This window comes from Ascaphus truei, chromosome 1 (assembly GCF_040206685.1).
Source record: "Ascaphus truei isolate aAscTru1 chromosome 1, aAscTru1.hap1, whole genome shotgun sequence".
Lineage (NCBI taxonomy): Eukaryota > Metazoa > Chordata > Amphibia > Anura > Ascaphidae > Ascaphus > Ascaphus truei.
Genome location: NC_134483.1, coordinates 125,451,811 through 125,467,461, shown reverse-complemented (window position 1 = coordinate 125,467,461; position 15,651 = coordinate 125,451,811). Strand labels below are relative to the sequence as shown.

The window sequence follows — 15,651 nt, the reverse complement described above, 5'->3', positions numbered from 1 at the left end:
GGAGGAGGATTCAACAGTTCCTGCTGTAGCCGGGAAGGGTTAGTGCGTCACGTCCGGCCGTGCCGCCATACCCGTAAACCCGTTGTGGCTGGATTCAGTTGGTCTCTTACATCTGAGACTTGGAGGAGCTGGCTGGGAGGAATCTACGGGGAGGAATCTACGTGCCGTTTCAAAACAACGATCGGAGGTTGGGTGAGCTCATCCAGTAGTGGCTCATTAACGGCCCATATACACTCTCTCCCCCCTTACTATTTTTCCACCCCCCAACGATCTGTGCATCTATCTTGGGCCGTCACCCTGGTCCTAGGAAATTTTCAACCTTGCACCATAATTCAATTTTGCAATTTTGCACCAGCTTTACTCACCTGTGTTTATCCTTTTGACTCTCTGCTTGCAGCAGCCAGCTACGATCACCGCCCACCAATGATTCCAATCATATGGACACTATTCTTAATATTGTTTTTAATATAACAATTGTTATATTATTCATTTTGAGTTTTATATTCACATGAAGTTGTCAATTTGCCATTTACCTGTTTTTACTGCGCTTCCTTATATGTTTTTTTCTTTCTTTTGATCTCACAACCAAGGACTGGGGTCCCTTGAATTGGAAGCAGCAATTAATTTGGGTTTTGTTTTTTTTACCTACTTTATTAGTGTTTATACTCATAATAAGACCCTTTATGCTCCGGAATGGTTCATGTCACGTTATAATCATTTGTGTATTTATTGATTTTAACCTCAGGGGTTTCACGAATCAATCATTTGGCGCACCTACCTTTCCTTTTCTTTTTTATCTCCTGAGGAAATTGCTTGCCAGCGACGAAACGCGTACAGCTGTTCTGATTTGTGGTTCCGGTAGTGACGTCATTTGATGCGCTGCGTCTAGCCCCACACCCCGATCACAGACAACCTGGGAATCCCCTGCTTAGCTGTGTGCTGGCATACAGGTCAGCTGCTGAACGCTGAGGCCGCTCTTTTTCACAGCGCCACTTGAGCCCTTCCCCTGCTCACGTGGGACACTGAATAACAGCACAACTGAGCCCACTGTAGCCATCCAGACTGGAGGCTGCAGCAGGGAGGTGATTCATCCAGTGTGTTCATGCAGCCAGAGCAGAGCAGAAATTCCTACCTGTTATCAGGTTTTCCCTACAATGCGATTTTGAACACCTTTGTTTGTGTGTGCATTTTTAAGGTTTTTATCGACCTAATACATGTATTAAATGGTAATACACTATGGAGCATGCACTTCTGCTTTTTGTTATATATTATATATTTTTGTTATATATATATTAAAACAAACCTTTTAATATGTAATGTTTTGAGCTCTTAATAAACTGAGGCGAAAGGTGAGTTGGCTAGTTTAGCCATGTATATTAACCCTGGTTGCATATATAAATCACGTGCTCACAAGTGTGCTGTTTATGACAGATTATATTGGGTCAGATTGAGAAAAGATTTTAGGCTGCATCTACTGTGCTGCTGACCAAGCTCATGCTTGAGAGCGGTGACGTCACCAACTCTCCAAGCATGAGCGCTAAGCTGTCCAGTATATATTTTTTAAGCGTGAGCGGGGGGGGGGGGGGGGGGAGGGTCGTGGCCGAGCAGTGACTGGTGCTGATTGGTTGAGGAGGTCATGTGACCCTTCGGTGCGCCTGGAAGACAATTTGATCTGTCTCAGCAAGTGCCTAGTGCCCGTGAGCGTACGGGCACGTGCGTGCCGCGTGTATTCATTGTGCTGACCGTGCTAAGCGCCAACATCAAGCGCGGTCAGCGGCAGTGTGGATGCAGCCTATGTCATTTGAGGGTCTATGTTTGGAGAAAAGTGACTCAGCTAGAGAGGTGTATTAACCCTTGTCCCATGTGCAAGTCAAGTGCTCACAGGTGCGCCGTATGTGACAAATTGGTCATTTGGAACTGAACTGCACCTAACAGAAGTCAGAAATACAATACCTGCCCAATGATCTTATATTCTAATTTGTGGTACCAAAGGAATAAGGAGGTCACATGGAGCTAAAACCTTGTTCGCCTACTACAGAATCTTCTAAAAAAAAAAAGTATGCAGATACATGGGGGGAAATAGCAAGTTTTATTGGGTTGTTAGTACACAATCTAATAAATAGATTTTTATGGAGTAATAATACATGGAATATTTATGATGACTATTAAAGAAATGCCAACAAAATGTAGAAGCCCTTTAAAGCATCACTACATTCTGCCAGTTAAGTCTTGCTTTACAACATGGACGAGTTGTAATCATGATGAGGATCCATGGAAATGTCCATAATTGAAGATACATTGGGTTAATCCTAAATGGAAAATTAATTTTGCACCATAACATATTTATGTATCATTGAGGAATTGTTCAATCTAATGGATTCCAGAATTTCCTGACATTTCATGAGGAATTGAAATATAGAGGCAGCCCAGTCTCCAGGAGAAGACTTCAAAATACGTGTCAGACTCCTTCAGAAGACACTGAGGACAATTGTTTTCAACAAAGGAAGAAGGCAGAAAAAAAACCCTCATCTGCTACAGTAGATCTGGTTTGGTGGCTGCTCTAGCTACGACCAGTGGGAGGTTTCCTCGTTGCAGCCCAGTGTTGACTGTGTGGTTGGCACAGATAAACTACAGTTGATTCATTTGCATGTGCCAGCCCTTCACAAAATAAAAAATAAAATGATAGCCAAGCGAGCTAAATAATCACGAGCAGAGGTTTCCCTCTGCAAATACATAGTCTGACCAGACAACAGACCTCAACTAGTGTGTGAAGCTAATAACTTTGTTTTAAGAACCTTTCTTCCTTCTTCTTGCTCCTCCTCCTTTGAGAGGGGTCAGGTTGCGTGTCCCAAACGTTAACTTGTGGGTTTTATTAATCTCCTAGTCCACCTCTATTCTTGACCACAGCACAGCCTTCTCCTGGTTGCCCAGCTTGGTCTTTGTGTGGCGTTTCTCTTGGAGCCTATGGGGCTTCTATTGTGTGCCTACACGTTGCTGCTGTTATAAAGGCTTCGCGCACCCCCTGGCGCTCTCGCGTTTTGTGTGGAAGAGATTGTCTTCTCTCGCTCTCTCCCTCTCCCTTCTGGTTGCTCATTATTCACACAGAGAGAGAGGGAGAGACACATACACACACACACATTCAGTGAGAGAGACGGATCTTTCAGGTCATCTGCAGCCGCAGCAGCAGCCAGTGAAGGAGAGGAGGAGGAGGAGAAAGAAAGAAAAGGAAAGATGGCGATCCTCCATTGCTGAGACCTGGCAAGAGCACATGAGACTTCAACAAAACAACTCCAACCAGAGCCACCATCCTGTCTCCGCTGCCACACGGCGAGAGCACCCCCCGGCACACGCTCACACGCAGATATATCTTTGCATACACATATATATAAAGCAGGACAGGGGAAGCGGCGTGAAGGAGCAGAACGAGAAGAAGCTGGAGCAGCGGCTGCGTCCCGGGCACTCTGTAAGTTCTTGCATTGAAGTCATCTCAGCTAATTGCTATTGTTCGCTTGTTTTTATATGTCTACCTCCATAATCCCACCAACACCCCCACCCTAACAATAATAATCGTATGGTGTGTGTGTGTGTGGACAGGGTGACTTGTGATATTACTGTTGAGTTGGAGGGGTGGGAAGCCTCTTTAGATTGCTGTCTGGAGAAGAAAAGGAGGTGGTGGATATGGTTAGGAGGAGGAGATGAAGGGCGGCTAATTAATGAATTCAATAATTGACCCCCCCTTCCTTTTCTCCCCCAAACACCCCCAAGTGGTGGAGATTAAAATGAATTTGAGAATTAGGAGAGAGGAAAGAAAAGGGGGCACTAGAGGCATTAGAGGTGAGGTTTGCATGCACTTGTATGTGTGAAGAAGCTGGGGATAGAGACAGACACAGAGGGGGAGGAATTAGTGAGAGCAGAGCTCGGTGGCTGAACGACCCAAGCAATAGGGTGACCTCTTTCTATCAGTTGCTTGGTTTGGATTTGCTCCCCCCCCTCCCTCCTGCCTATTTAGAGGTCTCCTGGCTCCCCTCCCTCCTGACTTGGAGGGTTGAATTCTGGGTCGGAATCTCATGTCTAGGAGGGAGGGAAGGAGGGGGTGGGGGTTGTCGCGCAGCTCCAGGCTGGTATTTCTGAAGGGGCTGCTTGGAGGAGAAGAGAAGCCATTGTGCATGCTGTGCTTTTAATGAAAAGAAAAAGGACAGAGCTAGACATCATCACTTCTTGTCCACTTTAATTCTGTCTCCCAAGCACACACACAAGGGCAAAGACCAAAGCAGACCCACATCTGCCCCTTTCTGCTCTACTGTCTATATCTCACTGTCCTCCATTTGCAGGCTGTCTGGTTTGGTTTCTGTCCAGACTCCAAAGCACAAAGCTTCTCAAGTAAATACACTCGAAGCTTCCTCCAGCAAACTTCCTCTCTCTTAATTGTAGTTGCTTGCTATACTGACCAGAACAAAACCACCATCCTAGGACTTTAATAGGCAATACAAGTTTATTTTGATGAATGTTTGAAGAACCTCCAAGCTAGGGTTTCCATTCCATCAGCCCCCTCCTTCTTCTCGAAGTGGTTTCACGAAGCTGGTTTGTATGTTTGCAGAGGAAGTGGCTACAGTAGTTGCAGAGAGCTGTGAGTCAGGTAAGCCATGTCATGCTGTAGCTCCACCAGAAAATGGAGGAGAGCATGCTTCAAAGTAGACAAAGCTGAGATGGGGAGTAGCACCAGTGATATGGACGTTTGCTATGTAATGTTAATGCCCAAGAAACTTGCTTTCTCTCAACCTTTAACATTATGGTTTGTCTTGATTTGTGACTTGTATCATCCATCAAAAATAATGTGTAGGAATCCTTAGATTTTTAAAAAAAAATATTATTGTCAGCAGTTTTGTTGCAACATGTATTAATATTCCTTTGGAAGAACATCATAGAGTCTCGAACCTCTTCTTGAATACAATCTTGATAATCCTCCTTATTTTTGAAATATTTCATTGGAACTTGGTTAGTCGTGTGGCCTTGGGAATCATAATGTCCTAGGTCATCAATGTAACATTAACTTAGCAAATCATTACACCTTTTTTTTAAAGTACAAGTTATATCACTTGAATGTATCCCAGTACATTTCTTTATTAGTTTGATTGGAAGATTTCAACATTAAACGATATGATGAATGCGTGCACCAGAAAGATGACAGGGTAAATAAGGACCTTTTCTGACCAGAATTTTCTTTTGCATCTGAAAGCTGTCTCCATCTAAGTTACTCTTTTTATGTGAATGTGAACACAACTGTCAAACTGTACCATTACTCTTGTTCTCTTATAAATCCTGAAACATTTATGCTGTTTTTATTTCTGCATAAGGCATTGCGATGATTAGACGTATGTTTCTTATCAACCACGTAGAAGCTTGTCCGTACTTAAAAGAACATAGGTGGGCTTCGTTACAAATGGCGTTATTAGAAGAAAATGGTAGATGAGATCATACCAGTTCCATTATCCTAATTGAAAGACAGTCGGAAATATTTATCATAATCATTACCTGAGCTCTCTACTAATACCCAAAATGGGTGGAGAATTGGCTGGACCGTATTTTCTGCCTTATTTAATCAAGCCTGTTTGCCTGCCAAAGGTATATGTCCACTTTATGCTTCTATATTTTGTGGCACTTTAAGATGTCATAAATGGTCCAGTGTGGCATTGGTAAGATAAATCTTTCTTGTAACTCCTCAATCTATGTTGAAATGAATCCTGTTCCATTAAGATGGTGAAGTTCCTAAGAATCGTTTGGTATTAGTAAACTGATTTTTATTGTAAACTCTACATAACTTGTTGTATTGATATTTGTAGGATTTTAGAAGATGGGTCCAATACCAACGCTCAAAAACTTATATTGAGAGTAGCTATATTATTATTGTAATTAGTATCGCTGTGTTCATAATACATACAAGAAAAAAGAGATCCTCCTTGGCTTGGGGTCAAACAAGATTTCCAATATGTGAGTAGATGTATTGAGTTGTGTTGAGAAATTGGAGTATGCTCATGTCTTGAATCTGTATCTTGGTTGGCTCGTGTCTGACCAGGTGAATCATTGAGTGATCCCCCGTGCCACATAGAAAACCTCACAGATACAGATCTAGAGCTATCTCCCATATAATACAATGACAAAGTCCATCAACAATCCAGTTTTCAATTGAAGTTGGATATTAAATAGTACTCACGGACTCCCTGTCGTTGAAGGTATCGTTGGCTTGCTCCTGCCACGTGAGTGAATATGAAGAAACAAAGATGGAAGTGCACAGCAGTTGATAAACCAATCGCTGTGCACTTCCATCTTTGCTTGTTTCTTTGTATTGATAGTTGTAATTTTATTCTTAAAATAGATTTGTTGAAAAAGTGTCTAAAACTGGGTACTGAACCAAGGTTAAGAAACCAGACCAAACCCTATGATGGCCAATAAAGTTAAACATTTATAGGTAACTAAGTTTAAGAGAAGATTCATCTGTGATTTTGAGGAGTGTATGGTTTGTCCACTTCTGCTTCAGCACCTTTGATGAATTACCCTTGAACAATATTCTTGCCATGCAGCTTTCTTCTGCACATACCACTATAGAAGAACCAATTGTTGATCATTTTTATTTACATTTATATTAGTGTTTTGACAGTGTTGAAAAAGTTATAATTTGTATACATCACTTTCCTATTGTATGGTCTGATCTATGGTGTAGCATACAGGTTATTTTTTTGGATTTATCAGTAAGTAGTATTTCGTTTTTTTTTGATTACTGGGAAACATTTGTTTCATGAAAACCTCATTTACACACTGTAAATAGCTTTCAGTTAAACGTCATAAAGATATATATTTTATAAATTTCTCAACATGATTGCCATCTAATGCAGTGGTTTTTCAACAAGGGGCTCTTAGAAACTCTGGGTTTTGCAAGCATCCATAAAGGGTTCCATGCAATTTTCAGGTAATTTGAAAATTGTACCAAATACAGAAGAATTTACAATGCATCTGATCTCAGACACACTATTGGAGAGGAACGAGGTTCCTTTTAATACATCTAATCTCAGGCACTATTAGAGAGGGTTGGGTTTCCTTACAATGCATCTGATCTCAGACGCGCTATTCGAGAAGGCTGGGGTTCCTTACAATGCATCTGTTGTCAGATGCGCTATTTTGGGTTGAGATTTCGCAAAATTTCACAATATGTTTCTTAATCAAAAACAGGTTGAACACCGCTGGCCTAATGTATCTCGACAACTTAAAATGCAACTTCATGTTTGAAATAGACTAGAATGGATGATCTCAGGTCAATGAGTTGTGTGACATGTCTTACAACATCTAAAATGTTGCCAGATTTTTAGGCCCATATTTATGAAGTGGTGCTATTCCATAATTCACTTAACGGCCTACTGACTTGAATAGGATAACAATGTCTCCCAGTGCTGGAAAAGTGGCTGATGGACTTGCACCGCTTAGTAAAAATGGGCCATCATTCGTTGTCTCCACCAGTTCTAGAAGGCCATACTTGCACAAAAGCATAGTTTTGGAGGAAGATTAGGATCTTTCATTTTCAATTTGGTGTTCATGTGCATATATGTAAAGTTATGTATGCAGGGTCATGTGTATTTGTTCTGAGAGATAACATTATTATAAATGTAAGATGGTAGAATTTACATCTCATCGTTTTGTGTTAATGATGTCTTAATTGATTTAACTGATTCTCGGTTTCGTTTAAAAAGTTAAACAATCTCTGCACCGGTAGCTCCCTCAAAATATTTCAGGGGCTTGGGGTTTATGGTGGAAAAGAATGTGATTTGTAAGGTGTTTGTTAGTAGCTAGCCACACTGAGCAACATACATTTCATGATGTTAAATGGATGGATTGGAAGCAATATTAGGCCATCTAAAATTACTTGAATATAACGAGAGAAATTAAACTTGATCAAGGAAATGGCATTTGTGATTGTTAACCAGTGTTGGGAATTTTTTCTTGTCCCACTCTGTGACTACAATTGCATTTTTGAAGTATTTTATTTTTAAGAAGTCTAGAGCCATTGGATTTATTGTCCATTTCGCAGTAAAGCAAATGGTAACATCAATGTACGACATTTCACTATTGCATTATATGGAGAGCATGAACAAAGATAATTCTGGGAGAATCTTTTGCCCAAAGTGTCATACGCTTAGACATCTGGTAAATGTTATGCTAATCTTCCATTCATAGGCCTTTTCATTTCAGACACAAAGTAAATCGGAAGTAGTGAAGTCTTCGAGTTTTAGTTTCAAAAGAATCTTGTTAAGGGAAACAACTAGTAAATGGTAACCCTAAAAAATGGAAGCTCAATTGTTTTTACATATACACTATATAAGTTGTTGTATTTGTGTATTAATGTCATCACTGTGAATAAGTAGATTGTATAAGGCATATGAGTTTGTTTAGTGTATGTTATTAGTAATATTTGGGTTAGCCTTTGAGCTGCATGTTGAGTCTCTTAATGATGTTACTTTTGACAATAAATACCATATCAAACTTTATAGGGAGAGTAACTTTAACTTTTTGTAAAATAATTTTACCTGTTTAGGTAAAGTATTTATTTTACTGCATTGTAAATCGTGATTAAATCTGTGTATGAATATTTACTTAGCACTCTTTGTGTAGGTATGGAAGTGTGTATGGTAGGGGGTGACATGGGTACTCAATTGGCACCTTTAATTTCATGTAATGCCCTATATAAATATTACATTAGTAAAGTATATCACTGAGCACCGTAACAATGCTGTCGTCATCTTTTTTCATAAGTAGTATTAATGAAACCTTCCTACAATGAAGTCAGTAAAGGTACATTCTTTCTGTTTAGACTTGTTTTTTTTTTCTCTTGGAATTTATTTGGAGACATTTCTTTTGTAGTCAGTTAAGACTTATTACTTGCCAACGGTGAAGCTACAACCAGCTCCTGTCATAGGTGGTAAAGCCTCTAAACTAATTGGCTTTCATATTCTCAATGGACTGCATATGTCAGCTATCAGCCAAAATTGTACAGCTAGATTTTATTATTTTAATACAATTAGAATTTCAACACAAAAACAATGATGAAAGAAGCAATCGTTTGACATCTCTAGAGCCACAGGTTATACACCACAACTAGCTGGTTGAATTTCACACTTAATCCCCCTTAAAGCTTTCATTATTGAAAAAACGTTGTTTAAACATTGAGTAGAGAAGATGGTAAGAATCATCAAAGCTTCTCACGGTCAGGATAACTGACTAGGTCTAAGTTGTTGTAGTTAATGCTTAACGCATTTCAATCGGGCCGTTCTCCTATAGAAGACATTTTTAAAACCAATAAGATAGATGGGAGCTTATTCAACATCAGCCAAATGGTGGATTGTGCTGTTTTCGGGCAAACATTTCCATTGAAGTCAATGTGAAATGTAATCCAAAAATGGCCCGACTGGCCGATTCGGCTTAGATAGAATAAGCCCCACAGACTTGTAAGAGCTGATATGTTTACTTTGGACTTGGACGTTCTTTAAAATCCTTTTCTATAATAAAGGAAATTGTAATCTACTGTAGTGCCGACGAGTATTCTAAAACAAAACTGGGGCAATCACCAACAAGACCCAGGTACATGCTGCAACATTTCAGTGACATTTCTGCAGACAGACTAATGGCCCATCGGATTAATTGCCAGGGACCCCTACTGTGTTAATCCGATGGGCCATTAGTCTGCAGAAATGTCACTGAAATGTTGCATCATGTACCCAGCATGTACCTGGGTCTTGTTGGTGATAGCCCCAGATTTTCCAAGACAAGTTTTAGAATACTCGTCGGCTCACCTGTATTTGTTTTGAGTTTCAAAACATGTCTCCAATTATGAGTACTTGTGGCATGTTATACTCATTGTGATTTATCGCTTATGTGGCACTGTTTCCCCCCCCCCCTCTGGGAGATCTACTGTTTACTATCATGTGGTGCTGAGTCATACCTGTAGGTCCAGGAGAGTTGAACTGATCTGCTATGTAGTGGAGACCAGGACAGGATTTTGATGTCATCATAGTTCGGTGTCAGCGCATCCAGCTTCAGTAGGTATCCTGGAAGTACCAGGAGCAGTTCCCTCTGAAGCACTATCGCACACCTTCTCACTGACTCAGTCCAGACAGGTGTATAATAGAACAAGGGGATCTTTATTTGGCAGTCACTGCATGATGGTCTTACAGTGGTGAAGGGGTCAGAAGGTTCCAACCTCTGGAGGGTGTTTGACCCTGATAGAATGGGCCTTCTTCCCGAGTCAGATGTTCCCCCAGCTCAGAGGCTGGGGGTGAGCACGCTCATCCTGCCATAGGAGAGACTGACAGCTCTTTGCTTCCTCTCTCCAACAGTGTAGGAACAAGACTGAATACGTTTTGGCTCTACCTCTTCCTCAGGAAGCAGAGGTGGGCTAATTGTCTGTACCTATCCCTGATAGGCTGCACACAGGCCATGAATCACCACTGCACTCCTGTCCATCAAAGAGGAGCACAAAGGGGTCAAAAGCCCACAGGTTTAACCTGTTAAAGCCTGCAGCAAGCAGGGACTTGCATAACAGGTGGAAAGACAGGTAGAAAGAGACATACCCTGTTACACTTATATAGTCACTTTATTAAGAACCCATGTTTCTCCAGCTCTTGAAGTCATCTGTTAAACTGTTAACAGTTATGCGTTTCACTTAACACTTAACTATTTATGTGACTATGTCCAATCCCTTGAGGAGTTTTAGGAAGACTGTTATGAGTGATGGTTACACAGTAGATTAGGTTGAAAAAAGACAATGTCCATTGAGTTCAACCTTTTATTAAATACTAATAATGTCGTACTCATGGAAACCTCGCTTTGCATTGACCCGGGAATAAAATCTACACACTACATTAAACAGACTTTCTGTTTATGCTTCTTCATTTTATATTGGATTGTTGCTAAAAGGTCATAACATTTTAGGTAATACAATTTCCCAACCCTCTTTCCACTTTGATTTAAGTACTGTATGTGGGTTTTGAGTGAGTAACTGCACTTGCCATAATTGAGAAATAGTACTTGCCTTTCGGTTGGTTCGTAACAATTACTGCATGTGCCACGATTATTTTAATACAAAACTGTATTGTATTTTGAACTGCAAACTGTAACAGTAGTCAATGTTGGCTTAATATCAGGATGCATTGTTGCTGCTGAGTTACACTGACTGACTGAAAGATTGATTGAAACTAGTTGGTGGCCATTTTGTTAGGCACACAATGAGGATTTTTACAGATTTATAACGGGAGCACCAAAGGATTGCCAGCGTAGGTAAGAATGTAGAATTATACATTGACACATTCTTTACATATTAAAATAAGAAAGAAAAAAGCGGGAATGTAGTATTACTGCTCTAACCATACTCTAACCATTCTCTAACCATACTCTTTCACAACAAATGGACATTAGTTACCTTCTTTGAGCTTATTAAAGAGTTTCTCTGAATAGGGGAAACAGGTAATGCTTACAACCAAAAACCTTCACACATCAGTAAGTAGACATTCTTCTATTTTGTTTCACAAGGTCAGAATTCCTTAATAGGCGAAAATATATCTGCACTCAGTTCCAATTTGACATTTTCAACTTGCATGAGCTTCTCACATATTTTATTTATATTGGTGGTGACCTAGAAGATGTAAGAAGATTTAGGCTGAGTCTACAACAACATAAAGTCAAATTCATATCTTGTTTTGGACGAAGAGATAAGGAAACTAAATGTACTTGAAAACCGGTCTTGCAGTACTGAAGAAACCCAAGATACACGATGGGATTTCTTTTCATACTTCATGAGACCAGCTTTGTCATTGATACATAACATTTTGAAGCCAACCCTCTCTGCAGTTCTGGTTTAAAGCAGCAGATCATGTTCAAGAGGGAAAAAAAATTCCATTGCATTGAGCATGAACATACATACATACTGGGTAATAATGCTGAATATCTTCTTTCCAGCTCCAGGGCCCCTTGCAGCAACTATAACTTAATAAATCCCAAGCAAGCAGACATTTGCAATGTTTTCCTTGCTGGTCTTCTGTAGCTCATGCTCAAGTTAAAAGGTGCAGTCTTTAGCTGATAGAAATCAGCACTTTCTGCAGAAATTAATACTGTAATTGGAAATCTAATCATGGCCAAAGCAAACATTTAAATTGGTTTATTTTCAACTCATTCTCTGAATGGCGGATTGCTTCTCAATCAAGTGTTGCAACTGACCTTAGCCCATCTTGTCCTTGTCTGAGATCCAATATAGATGAGACTAGAAAGGGGTTTTTACCTGTGCAAACTATTGTTAACATTGCACATAAGACAGTGGCTAGAGGAGATCAAATCCTTCCATAGTGGCAGCTTATGTTAGAATATATATATATATATATATATATATATATATATATATATATATATATATATATATATACACACACAGTGTTCGACAAACCTATACATTTGCTCGCCCCGGGCGAGTGGATTTAACCCCCGGGCGAGTAAATATTGGCCCAAGCAGCACACGTTTGGTACTAGGTGGCGAGTAGATTTTTTTGTGTGGCGAGTAGATTTTTTGGTGATTTGTCAACCACTGTATATACATATATATATATATATATATATATATATATATATATATATATATATATATATATATATATATATATATATATATATATATATATATATATATATATATATATATATATATATATATATATATATAAACCATACGATACCGTTTGAAGCACGAGATCAGGAGACAGCACTCTGGTAAGTTTGATAACAAGTTTTTGTATTGAAAAACACACATAAACTGACGTTTCGGTCCCCCAGTGGGACCTTTCTCAAGGTGGTGCGAAACGTCGGTTTATGTGTCTTTTTCAATACAAAAACTTGTGATCAAACTTACAAGAGTGCTGTCTCCTGATCTCGTGCTTCAAACGGTATCGTATGGTTTATTATTGCTTTATGGGACAAGCGCCCAATTTTTTCTACTTGCAAGTGGAGTGCCGGCTGCTTCTGTGGATTATATATATATATAATACTGAGTTAAGTTATGGTGAGTAAAAAAAGTGACTAAAACCCTCCACGGGAAAGTTACAAGCTTGTCACGGTAGCTTATGACAGGCTGTAATTTACACCAAAAATATATATAAATATATATATATACCTGGGTTTGCACAGGGACGAGACTTAGATATAACAAATTGTATTTATTCCTTGATAAAGGTGAACACACAAAAAATGTACAAATAACAGCAAAATATAGACACTTAAAGATGGCAATGATGGCACAGTCCCTTCTGGACTGGCAGATCATACAGCAATACCTGCATCATCCCAAGGCCTTGTATACAGTTGTATTTGCATATATATATATATATATATATATATATATATATATATATATATATATATATATATATATAATCAACTAAATGAAAACCTTTTAACATGTCACTGCCATTTGCCCCATAGCAGGTTCTTCAAGGAGCTTTGCCTTTAAAAAAATAATATTTCCCCAACTAGGTATGAAGCAGAGGTCCTAGGAGCTGAATCACATTAATTTCAGCCCCAGGGACCCCTTGCTCCCCTAGATACTTGCATCTGAAGGTGATGTCGGTATCTTCTGTCTTTAAAGATCACCTGGACCAAAAGGAAGTCACAAGGGATGATGATGTGTCTTCCTATTTGCCCGTGGGAACTTTTGAAACCGACCTTTTTCTGTGCCGAGCGGGAGCTGCTACCGGCAGCACCTTCAGTTGTAAGTATCTAGGAAAGCAGAGGGTTCCTGGAACCGAAATCAACGTGGTTCAACTCCGGAGACCATGCTTTAATCCTGTAAAAAGAAAACACAAAACCCCGAGGGGTAAAACCACGTTGTTTGAACACATAGCAAAGTTTTCTTTAGCATCCATACAACTGAGACGTTTCTCTATGGGAGTAGTTAAACAGCGTTAGGGTTGCTATTCTCTAGAAGACAGATTGTGTGTTGTCATGTTACTATTTCTCCTCAATTACACATTATGGGAGAAATACAAAGTATTACCTTCAAAATGGCTGTAAACTATATATTGACAAATTTCAATAAGTATTTGCACTTTGCCTGATATAGACAGTAAGTAGGTTGAGACAGTTTTATTGAATATTATGTGGAAATCTACTAAAAATAAGCCTATAAAAGTCTCAATATATAAAGCTATTTTGCTTAATCTCTTAAAGGTGAAGTTTGAATATAGGAGGTTATGCATTAATATGTTAATAATGCCTCCATTTGAAGGCTCATTTTGCTTTACAGTTTATAGACCTGGCAAAACTTAAAACACTCCTGATCATACCAGAGTTGATGGTGTTTCAAGCTATTCCCGATTTACAATTCACTTATAAGTGAAGACGTAAATTGGTTGCTTTCCTCTTCCAGCATGTAAGCCATCTGTAGTTTTTTCCTTGCCTAACTATATTGATTTTTGCATTTCTTTAATAACGTATTGTCTTCTGCCATTATTATATGATATGCCTGCGGGTTTTCTTCTATCTTAAATTTGTGTCTCTGTTATGGTCTGCTAAACACTCCAATACCATATACACTATAAAGGTCCATTAGGTTAATTAAGCATTTTTCTTAAATTGTTTTTTTTTGTGAGATACTTATTTCTCTTGTGGAATGGTTGATAATGGAACTTTCCACCATATGCAATCTCCCTGACAGCTTTGTGAAGTTCATAAAAGCCTGTCCTCCCAAAGCCCTCCCCCCATCGGTTTTTAACCCATATACACAAGTAAAAACAAAAAAATAATAGTGACAGGTTTGTAACATTTCAACTTGTGAATATATTAAGACCACTAGACTATTACCCATATATTATAATATGGAATTGATGTACAGTGGACAGTGTATGTTTGTATTGTTATAAAGACCACTAGACTATTACCCATATATTATAATATGGAATTGATGTACAGTGGACAGTGTATGTTTGTATTGTTATAAAGACCACTAGACTATTACCCATATATTATAATATGGAATTGATGTACAGTGGACAGTGTATGTTTGTATTGTTATAAGGTATTTAATGGAGTGCTTTCTAGATTGATTTGGTTTATGGCCCATATTTACTAAGAAGTCTTCTTCCATAAGACACCTTCCCGCGCTGGAAGAAGCCTTGGAGCCTATTGACTTGAATTGGCTGCAAGGTGTTTCCCAACATTGGAAGGTGTCTTGTGGCAAAAGACTACAAAGTAAATATAGTCCTGTATCCGTTACACTGTGATAATAGTCAGATTTACAGTGTCATTTTATTCTGAAACCTAAACTATATATTTTTTTATAATGGAAAAAAAAATCTGTTTTTTGTTCTGACAGTATAATTTATGCAACACGGACTTTTTTTTATCCATATATACTTGTATATATACTGACCATGTCATTAACACTTCACAAAATAAATAGTTGTGAGAAGGGGGGCAGAGAGGAAGAAAGATTGTGCGAGTGTAGCAGCAGAGACAGGTGGAGTAGAAATCAGACAGTCTTGAGTAAAACCCCAAAGGGAATAGGATGTCAAAGATATGGAGATGCAGAGAAGTGTATACAGCCTTGAATGTGAGGAAATGTTTGTGGGT

The 15,651-nt window shown here is 39.1% G+C and overlaps 1 protein-coding gene across 2 annotated transcripts in view; it reads left to right on the top strand.

The window, feature by feature from the left end:
* The first annotated feature begins 2,813 nt into the window (after window positions 1–2,813).
* ZNF462 (zinc finger protein 462) overlaps window positions 2,814–15,651 on the top strand; it is a 74,597-nt gene continuing 61,759 nt past the window's right edge. Inside the window, exon 1 of one of the 2 annotated variants that reach the window (XM_075594402.1) lies at window positions 2,814–3,463. The gene's annotated coding sequence lies outside the window, so the exon portion shown is untranslated. Of the gene's footprint in view, window positions 3,464–3,570; window positions 4,637–15,651 lie in introns of those variants that run through there. The other variant, XM_075594411.1, reaches the window with a different exon arrangement.